Source organism: Lissotriton vulgaris, chromosome 4_1 (assembly GCF_964263255.1).
Source record: "Lissotriton vulgaris chromosome 4_1, aLisVul1.2, whole genome shotgun sequence".
Taxonomy (NCBI): domain Eukaryota; kingdom Metazoa; phylum Chordata; class Amphibia; order Caudata; family Salamandridae; genus Lissotriton; species Lissotriton vulgaris.
Genome location: NC_141691.1, coordinates 287,260,536 through 287,270,593, shown reverse-complemented (window position 1 = coordinate 287,270,593; position 10,058 = coordinate 287,260,536). Strand labels below are relative to the sequence as shown.

The window sequence follows — 10,058 nt, the reverse complement described above, 5'->3', positions numbered from 1 at the left end:
GTAATGCTAGACACAAAGGGGCAGATTTACAAGCCCCTTGCGCCACGTTTACGCTGCCTTACCTGACGCACAGCGACGTAAACGTGGCGCATCCCAGCGAGTCATGTACAACGTGATGCTTCTAAGGAGATGCGCCACGTTAAGACCTGGGCCTGCGCCACAATGGGTGCGTTGCCACGCAGGGGGAGGGGGGGGTGGCGGTCAGGCAGATGTGCGCCTCGCAAAAGTGCCTGCGTGAAATCTACAAGATTTAACGCAGGCACTTCCGCGACGCTGCTACGTCAATTCTTTATGCCTGCTTGCTTGAAGCAGGCGTAAGGACTGATGCGGAATGTTGAGTATTGGGCATCCCTGAGCATTGCTATAGTTGCATCGCGCCTGCGACGCGACTCTAGAGATGCGCCCCTCTTTCGTCACGAGATGCATCACGCATCTGCCTACCCTTGCGCCAGGGTTTGCCGCATTGTAATTGCGGCGCATCTGCCGTGACGCAAGGTTAGTTTTGAGTTACGCATTTTGTTCTGGTGCACCTCTGGAGGTGTGCAGCCCAGAACTCGTAAGTATGCCCCTAAGTGCATTACCTGTGCATCCCTGCAAAGTGTGAGGCACGCCAGCACCACCCATGGTGCGCCGTATTTTCAATGCGGCACGCCATGGTGCCAAAACGTCACCGAAGCGTTACGCATCGGTGCCGTAAAGGCGGCTCATTGATGGAGTTGCGTTGCAACGATGGCGCAGCTCCAGCAATGCTGCGTCAAGCCGTAAGCCTGCTTCATGCAGGCGCAGGGTTTCAGTGACGCATCATTGTCCTAAATGACTGAGTAGAGGCTCAGGTGCAGTCCTTCCTTTGTAGCCCTCTTTTTGGCTAAAATAGTTGGTTCTTGTTCTTTCTAAATGTTTGATTTGGTTGACAAGGACATCGACAAGCAGCAATCATCATTTTTTTCTGTTCTTTCTTTCATGTTGTACGTCAGGTCCGCCCAGGGGCAAGCGGACAGAAACAGCGGATGCAGTGGCTCCAAAGGAGGAGGATGATGCAGGCCAGGGCGGCGAGTGCTCCTTTGCTGGCCCCAGTAAGTTTTCATTTAAATATAGAGGACCTATTGTTGTCCAAGCGTTCCTAATTTAAATTTTCGAAACAGTGTTTAGATAGGAGCTAAATCAATAATACTACTGTTGCAGGGACAATTCTCCACAAACCTTACTATGGACACCAAAGACCAGAGTAATAATATTTCAGAGTGGCGTGTTTGGCATACTGTATACTATAGTATAAACTCGGTAGTGTCAGCGGCACGGACTCCTCCTTGCAAAAATTACAAAACCTTTCTCTCGGTCACTCTAGCTTGGAGGACCAAAAACCACAGAGTCTATTCAAGTTTAAAAGCTTTATTAAAAAAAGTAAAAGTAAACACATATATTAAAATAAAGTTAGCTGGAAAAGGAAAAGTGCTTGGTGCTGAGTTGATGAGTAATGGAACACATGTCTTGTGGTCGAGCCGAGCTTTCACCTGGTTTAGTTGGTTGCTCTTGTCCGTAGAAGTCCAGCGTCTGTCTGTTCAGAGAAAAAAGATGTGTGTTAAAATTAAGCAAGCATTCATCAATTGTGACAAAAAAGTGCAGCAAGACAACAGCCTTCCCTGGAAGGAGGGACATTTTTACTTTAGACTAGAGTAGACAGTCAATTATTTTTTCTGTTTTCAAACTTCTTCATTCCTAGACCAAATACTAGTGAGTGGTGTAATCTAACAGTCTTAAATATATTTTTTAGGTGGAACAGCTGGTGGCGGGGCCAGCTCGGACGTGATCGTCATCGACTCGGAGTCTGAGGGCGACTCTGGGGAGGATGCGGCGCAAGTGGACAATCAGACTGTGAGGAAGCAGGCAGCGGTGGTGTGGAGTACAGGTAAGCTGGATCATGGTACTATCTGACTCTTAGATAGCATATGATGTGTATCCAGTGCTGGACCAGTGACAAATTACAATATGGTAATTACAGCAGGCTGGGACCGACAGACAGATAGAGGCAGAGAGAGAGGAAGACAGAAGGAGAGAGAGAGGGAGGGAGCCAGAGGGAGGGTGAGGGAGGGAGACAGAGAGAGAGACAGCGAGGTAGAGGGAGACAGAGGGAGACAGAGAGAGAGATAGAGACATATCGCCTGGGCCTGGTGCAGATGATACGGTTGCTGGTGTGGTTAACGGCTCAGAGGAAAAGTCACTCACTTCTGCCAGATCTCTTTCATATGAAAGAGCACCAAACCAAGGATACAAGTGAGTTGTGGGAAGGGAAATGGTGATTCAAGCGCCCCCCCCTTGCCCCTCCATGCGGACGCCCATGATACTGGCCTCAATAGTTTTGTACTGCGCTGGCTAGTTGCTAGTTGTACTGTGACACAACTTCCTGCTGAATCATTTTGTGTTAATCATATTTTTAAAGAGCATTCGTTACAGATTATGTTTTTCTTTCTTCTTATAGTTGGTAATACCAAAACATGGAAACCGAGCAGGAGTATGCGGGCTGTACTTGCCCGGCAACGGAGGCTGGATGCCACTGTTGCGCAATATCGCCGGCTGGTGGAAACGGAGGGGGACGACACGCACTCCAGTGTAACATCTTCTGCCTCCTCCTCCGTGACCCCACGTTCTGCCGGTAAGCGCAGTGCTCCAGCCAACCGGAGCCGTGCTGGAAGACGCCACCGCCGAGCAGCAAAGGCTGCACCTCCTCACAGTACTGTAAAGGCTCGCTTGCGCCTTGCACTCCGCAGAGTGTCCAACCTAGAGGCGGAGGTCCAGAGATGGAAGGAGTATCAGACTCTGGTGGAGGGCCTCCGTTTAGATCAACACATCATCCAGGAGAAGTTTGATGCCCTGGAGGCCAAATTCAACAACCTGCATCCGTAGAGTGTCCCTTGCCCCTTTTTTAGAGACTTTTGGGGGGTGGGAATTGGGAGTTGGGGTTTTTGGGGACTTTTGATGGACTATTTATTTGTTGGGGTTAGGGAGGGTCTTGCGGGAGTTTATTTTGTTAGGGATATAAAAATATACTTTTTCAAACTTTATCTGAGCATAGCTGTGTTTTACTACTTTTGAGCCTGGTGGGTGGTGGTTTTGCAGTAAGTTTGTTTTACGGAACACTGTCATCGTGTTGATTCACCTGTAGTTGGCCAAATGTTTTCCAAAGTTAAATGCCTGTCACAGAGTTTCCATAATCAAGAGTCCTAGGAGTTTACTAGTAGTACCACTGTCACTCTCTCGCCTCTCCTCCTAATACTCCTTTATACTACCTCCCATCCAAACGCTTATCTTACCTGTAATTTGTGTTTGTTGAAGGGTTGTCTCCACCTGGAATTCCCAGTGTCCTAAAGCGTTCCGCAGCTGGGCCCCAACTGGAGTTTCCCGGCGTGGATTTTCTGCAAAGCAAAAGCAACCTGTAGTTGGCCAAATGTTTTCCAAAGTTAAATGCCTGTCACAGAGTTTCCATAATCAAGAGTCCTAGGAGTTTACTAGTAGTACCACTGTCACTCTCTCGCCTCTCCTTCTAATACTCCATTATACTACCTCCCATCCAAACGCTTATCTTACCTGTAATTTGTGTTTGTTGAAGGGTTGTCTCCACCTGGAATTCACAGTGTCCTAAAGCGTTCCGCAGCTGGGCCCCAACTGGAGTTTCCCGGCGTGGATTTTCTGCAAAGCAAAAGCAACCTGTAGTTGGCCAAATGTTTTCCAAAGTTAAATGCCTGTCACAGAGTTTCCATAATCAAGAGTCCTAGGAGTTTACTAGTAGTACCACTGTCACTCTCTCGCCTCTCCTCCTAATACTCCATTATACTACCTCCCATCCAAACGCTTAACTTACCTGTAATTTGTGTTTGTTGAAGGGTTGTCTCCACCTGGAATTCACAGTGTCCTAAAGCGTTCCGCAGCTGGGCCCCAACTGGAGTTTCCCGGCGTGGATTTTCTGCAAAGCAAAAGCAACCTGTAGTTGGCCAAATGTTTTCCAAAGTTAAATGCCTGTCACAGAGTTTCCATAATCAAGAGTCCTAGGAGTTTACTAGTAGTACCACTGTCACTCTCTCGCCTCTCCTCCTAATACTCCATTATACTACCTCCCATCCAAACGCTTATCTTACCTGTAATTTGTGTTTGTTGAAGGGTTGTCTCCACCTGGAATTCACAGTGTCCTAAAGCGTTCCGCAGCTGGGCCCCAACTGGAGTTTCCCGGCGTGGATTTTCTGCAAAGCAAAAGCAACCTGTAGTTGGCCAAATGTTTTCCAAAGTTAAATGCCTGTCACAGAGTTTCCATAATCAAGAGTCCTAGGAGTTTACTAGTAGTACCACTGTCACTCTCTCGCCTCTCCTCCTAATACTCCATTATACTACCTCCCATCCAAACGCTTATCTTACCTGTAATTTGTGTTTGTTGAAGGGTTGTCTCCACCTGGAATTCACAGTGTCCTAAAGCGTTCCGCAGCTGGGCCCCAACTGGAGTTTCCCGGCGTGGATTTTCTGCAAAGCAAAAGCAACCTGTAGTTGGCCAAATGTTTTCCAAAGTTAAATGCCTGTCACAGAGTTTCCATAATCAAGAGTCCTAGGAGTTTACTAGTAGTACCACTGTCACTCTCTCGCCTCTCCTTCTAATACTCCATTATACTACCTCCCATCCAAACGCTTATCTTACCTGTAATTTGTGTTTGTTGAAGGGTTGTCTCCACCTGGAATTCACAGTGTCCTAAAGCGTTCTGCAGCAACTTGTCAACGTAAGTTTCTTCATTGTGCGGAATCCAGGCATCAGCATTACGGGAAATGGATAGAATGAGTCTGGAGGAGGAGGATAGACGACCAGGACTGAGTTCTTGGCAACTAACTTGTGAACCTGATGAATGCTGCGGCAAGACAGTTCTGCTGATGGGCTTGTTCTTTGATTGGGTGATTACAGTTTTGTTGTGAATGGGATCAAGCACTTGGTAAACAAAGAAAGACAGACACACAGGAATAAAAGTGAATAAGGAGTCGAACTAAAAATAAAGTTAATGAATCATTGACTCATTTTCAGAACTCGGTGTCAGGGAAAATGAACTCGTCCTCATACTCTGCAAATTCAGTCGGTAGTACTTGTGGTAACTGAGGAGAACTTTCCTCAGGTAGGTCGGTGTCCTCTTCTTCCTGCGTGCATTCTCGTACTTTGTAATCTGGTGGTATGAAGTGCTGGTTCATCTTTATCATGGTGAGCCGCTCCACATTTGCGGGCAAGAGGCGGGACCTTTTGGAAGTCACAATGCCACCAGCAGAACTAAAAACACGTTCTGAAGACACGCTTGCGAGTGGGCAAGACAAGTAATTGATAGCCAGGTTGGTGAGCTCTCGCCATATGTTTCTTTTCCCATGCCAATACGCCAATGGGTCCTCAGTAATATTGACCGCTGTTGAGTCATCCAGGTAGGCCTGCACCATTGAAACAATGTTCTCCCGCATTCCTGTACTTTGCACTTCCGTGTCCTTTCTGGGACAACCAAACCCTAGCTGACTTAGCCAATCCTCTTCAGACATATCGCCTGTGCCTGGTGCAGATGATACGGTTGCTGGTGTGGTTAACGGCTCAGAGGAAAAGACACTCACTTCTGCCACAGGCACAGAAGTGCTTTTATCCGATGCCTGTTGGCCTGCTGATTCACTAGTACTGTCTTCTCCTACAGTTTCCTTCCTCTCTCTTTCAAAACGAATGGCTGACCGAGCTAGCCAACCTTTGTACTCTGTAACATCTGAAGTTTCAAAAGGAATTAATACTTTTCCTAACAATGGCTTTCTGTAACGTGGATCCAGAATAGTAGCACAAATGTAGTGCTGTTGTTTCTTGATATTTACAAGCCGTTTATTGCTAACTAGGCGTTGTAATAATCTCTGCGCCAACTCATATGCTTCATTCTTTCCCGCATCCTTTAATTCTGAAGACACCACCTTGACTTGGTGCTCGAGCTTCAGCAACAATGGGATAGCTTTGCTCAAAGAACAGTCCTCCCTGCTGACTTCACGCGTGAAGACCTCAAAAGGACGAAGCATGTCTGTCAGGCTTTTAACTAGCTGCCATTGCTCCACCGCTAGCATCATTTCTGTCGGATCACCACCCAGGTTGTAGAAATACTCATTGACTACTGGAAACAGCTCATGCAGACGCTCAAGCATGTAGAAGGTTGAGTTCCAACGTGTTGCCACCTCCTGGATAAGTGCTTTCACTGGCATTCTACGTACATTTTGCTGGCGCCTCAGCTCCTATCGGGCCTTAAAAGAATGGTTGAAATGTGTGCATATTCTTCTGCAGATGGTCAGTATTTTGTCGACTGCAGGTTCTTTTTTCAAGAACTTTTGCACGACAAGGTTCATACAGTGCGCCAAACACGGCACTCTGAAATAGTCACCGTCCGCCATGGCCTTAACTACATTGCTGCCATTATCAGTAGAAACATAACCAACCTTGCAATTTCTTTTGGGCAGCCATTGCAAGACCTTTTTGTTAAAGTCATGCAAAATGTTGTCTGCAGTATGAGTTTTCTCCATGCCAAACATGGCTAATGTTGCATGTTTACGAGCACCCTTAAAAATGTCGACCAAGTCACCACCTGCATTTATCCGTTTAGCAACCCCTGAAAAAGAGACCCAGTGTGCAGTGATGCACATGTAATCAAGGGCTTGGCAACTGGTCCACATGTCTGTTGTCAGGTGTATAGTGTGAACAGCACTCTTCTGCAAAGCTGCCCCAACCAACTCAAGCACCTCTTTATGTAGTGCTGGAACAGCAACCCTGGCAAAATAGAACCGGCTAGGAACCTTCCATTTAGGGGCCAGTGTTGCCACGAGTTCAAGAAAACCCACACCTTCGACAAACGAAAAAGGGAGAAGGTCCACCGCTAGCATTTTAGCCAGCTTAGTGTTATACAGGCGCACAATTGGGTGGTTGCGTTGAAATGGCGCATCTGAGGAGAACATGTCTGTAATGCTGCGCTGGACAAGTTTAATGGATGATGCTGATGCCTTCTTCGACCCACTTCTGCTCAGTGTTGACATTTTCCGCATTGGTGTGTCTCCCAGACTCTCAGTGTGCCTCCTATGTGTTCCGGAGGGTGTGGTGCTGCCAGGGGTACTGGGTGCGCCCGAATAAATGTCTGACACTTCTTCTACCTCCCCGTCATCTTCAGATGAAACACCTAGTACGGGTTTATTTTGGCCACTTGCCCTTTGGGATTCCTTTGCCTTGATGTTTGCTAGGTGCGCAAACCATTCTACAGAGTGCCTTCTTTCAAGATGACCTAGCTGGCCTCCGGTACCATAGTTGGTACCAATCTTACCGCGGCTAACTGTAGTCGTACAAATGGAACAAACGGCTAGGTTATCATGCTTTGCATGGACACTAAAATAGTTCCAAACTGGGGACTGGAAACTTCTGGTTTTGCCGCACGAGGTGATGATACTGCCAATGCCAGATGAAGCAGTGGTGGATGAGCCTTGCAGACCTCTACTGGGTTGTGCAATTATTGCAGCAACCCTACTTGAGGGAGTCGAGCTGGATGGAGTTCCCCTCTGGGGAGAAAATATGGGAGCTGTAGGTTTTGGTGAACTTGTACTACATGACTGCGTTGGTGGTGCTACCAGTGCCACATCGCCAGGGTCACGCTCAGCATGACGTCGGGATAGGGTATAAATGTCTGTCTGCTGCATGGCCGGTGTGGCTGGAATGACGTGTGTGATGACTAGGTCATTGCTGTCATCCTGTTCATCAACATCAGAATGCACCACTTCATCAAGTCCGACGTTCGGATCCATAAGTATGAGCTTTCCGGGGCCCTTCCTTTTAACATTTGATACCTTTCTCAGCTCATGGTGTGCCTCCCTCTCAGACGTCGTAGATAGTTGCCAATCTGGATCCAGATCATCTGATGGAGCGGGGCTTGAAGAGGAACTTCTACACACCCTCCTTGATCTTTTCCTTGCTGGGGAGCTGGGAGAAAATGAATCATCAGGAGGAGTGGCTTCGTCTTCCTGACTTGATACCCCGGGTCCAAAGTCAATTTCCTCCTGTGCCCCGACTTCGGGAAGAACAACCATTGTGGCCACTTGCACCGCTCCATGCGCCGCTACATGGCCCTCTTCACTGACCTCTACTTGCAACTCTTCATGGACCTCGCCTTCTCGGCCTTCTCCTTCTCGGCCTTCTCCTTCTCGGCCTTCTCCTTCTCGGCCTTCTCCTTCTCGGCCTTCTCCTTCTCGGCCTTCTCCTTCTCGGCCTTCTCCTTCTCGGCCTTCTCCTTCTCGGCCTTCCCCTTCTCGGCCTTCCCCTTCTCGGCCTTCCCCTTCTCGGCCAGCTCCTTCTCGACCAGCTCCTTCTCGGACAGCTCCTTGCGCATGTACTTGTGCTTGTACTGTTAGCTCATGCAGTTGTTGTTGCGGCTTTGGTTGTTGAATAGTACTTGAGCCAACATCACTGGTCGTTGGTGATTGAACCAATAAACAGGCTACCTGTGCAGCACTCATGGTGGACTTTGGTTCTTTTTTCCACATAAATTTAGTGGTCGAGGCACCAGACTCCTTGGTAAGTGGTGCCACTTGCTTCTTCTTCTCCTTAGTAGAGACATCTTTCTTGCAAGAGGAGCTACGGGCACCTCTTTTGGGACCCATCTTCTGATTCTTCTTCAGATGTCGGAACAGCAGGCCGCAGCAGGACTTCTTCCTGGCACTGATGCTCAACGATGATGCAGAGTTCTTGACTTTGTGCACCTAAAAGCAAACGAAGACAGAGGAACATCAGTTAAATATATGTTGCATATGTGGCGCTTCATTTAATAGTTTGCAAGTAGGCATTTATGAATACACACGTGCACACCACAATATGGAAATATCAAAAATAAGAATTGCTACATTTTTGGGAAACAGGAATTCAACATTGATCCAAGAGAGCCCACAGAGAGGCATGTAGTTAGTTTCATGTACCACTGACTCAACCTGGGCACAAGGGGTGAAAGCAAGGAAAAATGGGTGCAGGCCTATGGCACAAAGCTCACTGCCTGCCTTCAAAATGTCCGCTTGACCCCCATCCACATGGCCAGGAGGACCATGCCTCAAAATGGCCCCACCCAACATAGCCAGCCCCCAACCCCTACTCCAAAAAGTAAAAAAAGACAACACAAATCACCACATTCCAATGCCATCCATCAAGTTTCAGAAGGTTTATGCTGCCTGCTGGTGGTTTTCTGGTGCAGAATTGCACTTTTTGCAATTTAGCGAGTGCGAGATTGTTGCTTCACGACGCGAACGCGGCAAAACACCCGCAAAATCACCAAAACAACCGCAAAAGTCGGAAAACACACACAAAAATCACCACAAAGAAAATCAACTTATCAACTTACTGGTGAAATCAAATTTCGAATACACGTGCACACCACAATATGGAAATATCAAAAATAAGAATTGCTACATTTTTGGGAAACAGGAATTCAACATTGATCCAAGAGAGCCCACAGAGAGGCATGTAGTTAGTTTCATGTACCACTGACTCAACCTGGGCACAAGGGGTGAAAGCAAGGAAAAATGGGTGCAGGCCTATGGCACAAAGCTCACTGCCTGCCTTCAAAATGGCCGCTTGACCCCCATCCACATGGCCAGGAGGACCATGCTTCAAAATGGCCCCACCCAACATAGCCAGCCCCCAACCCCTACTCCAAAAAGTCAAAAAAGACAACACAAATCACCACAATCCAATGCCATCCATCAAGTTTCAGAAGGTTTATGCTGCCTGCTGGTGGTTTTCTGGTGCAGAATTGCACTTTTTGCAATTTAGCGAGTGCGAGATTGTTGCTTCATGACGCGAACGCGGCAAAACACCCGCAAAATCACCAAAACAACCGCAAAAGTCGGAAAACACACACAAAAATCACCACAAAGAAAATCAACTTATCAACTTACTGGTGAAATCAAATTTCGAATACACACGTGCACACCACAATATGGAAATATCAAAAATAAGAATTGCTACATTTTTGGGAAACAGGAATTCAACATTGATCCAAGAG

The 10,058-nt window shown here is 47.4% G+C and overlaps 1 long non-coding RNA gene across 1 annotated transcript; it reads left to right on the top strand.

The window, feature by feature from the left end:
• Positions 1-615: 615 nt before the first annotated feature.
• On the top strand, positions 616-2,594 carry LOC147718661 (uncharacterized). The gene is made up of 3 exons (XR_015309996.1): positions 616-1,073; positions 1,772-1,906; positions 2,477-2,594. It is a non-coding gene; the product is annotated as an uncharacterized LOC147718661 (long non-coding RNA).
• The last annotated feature ends 7,464 nt before the right edge of the window (positions 2,595-10,058 follow it).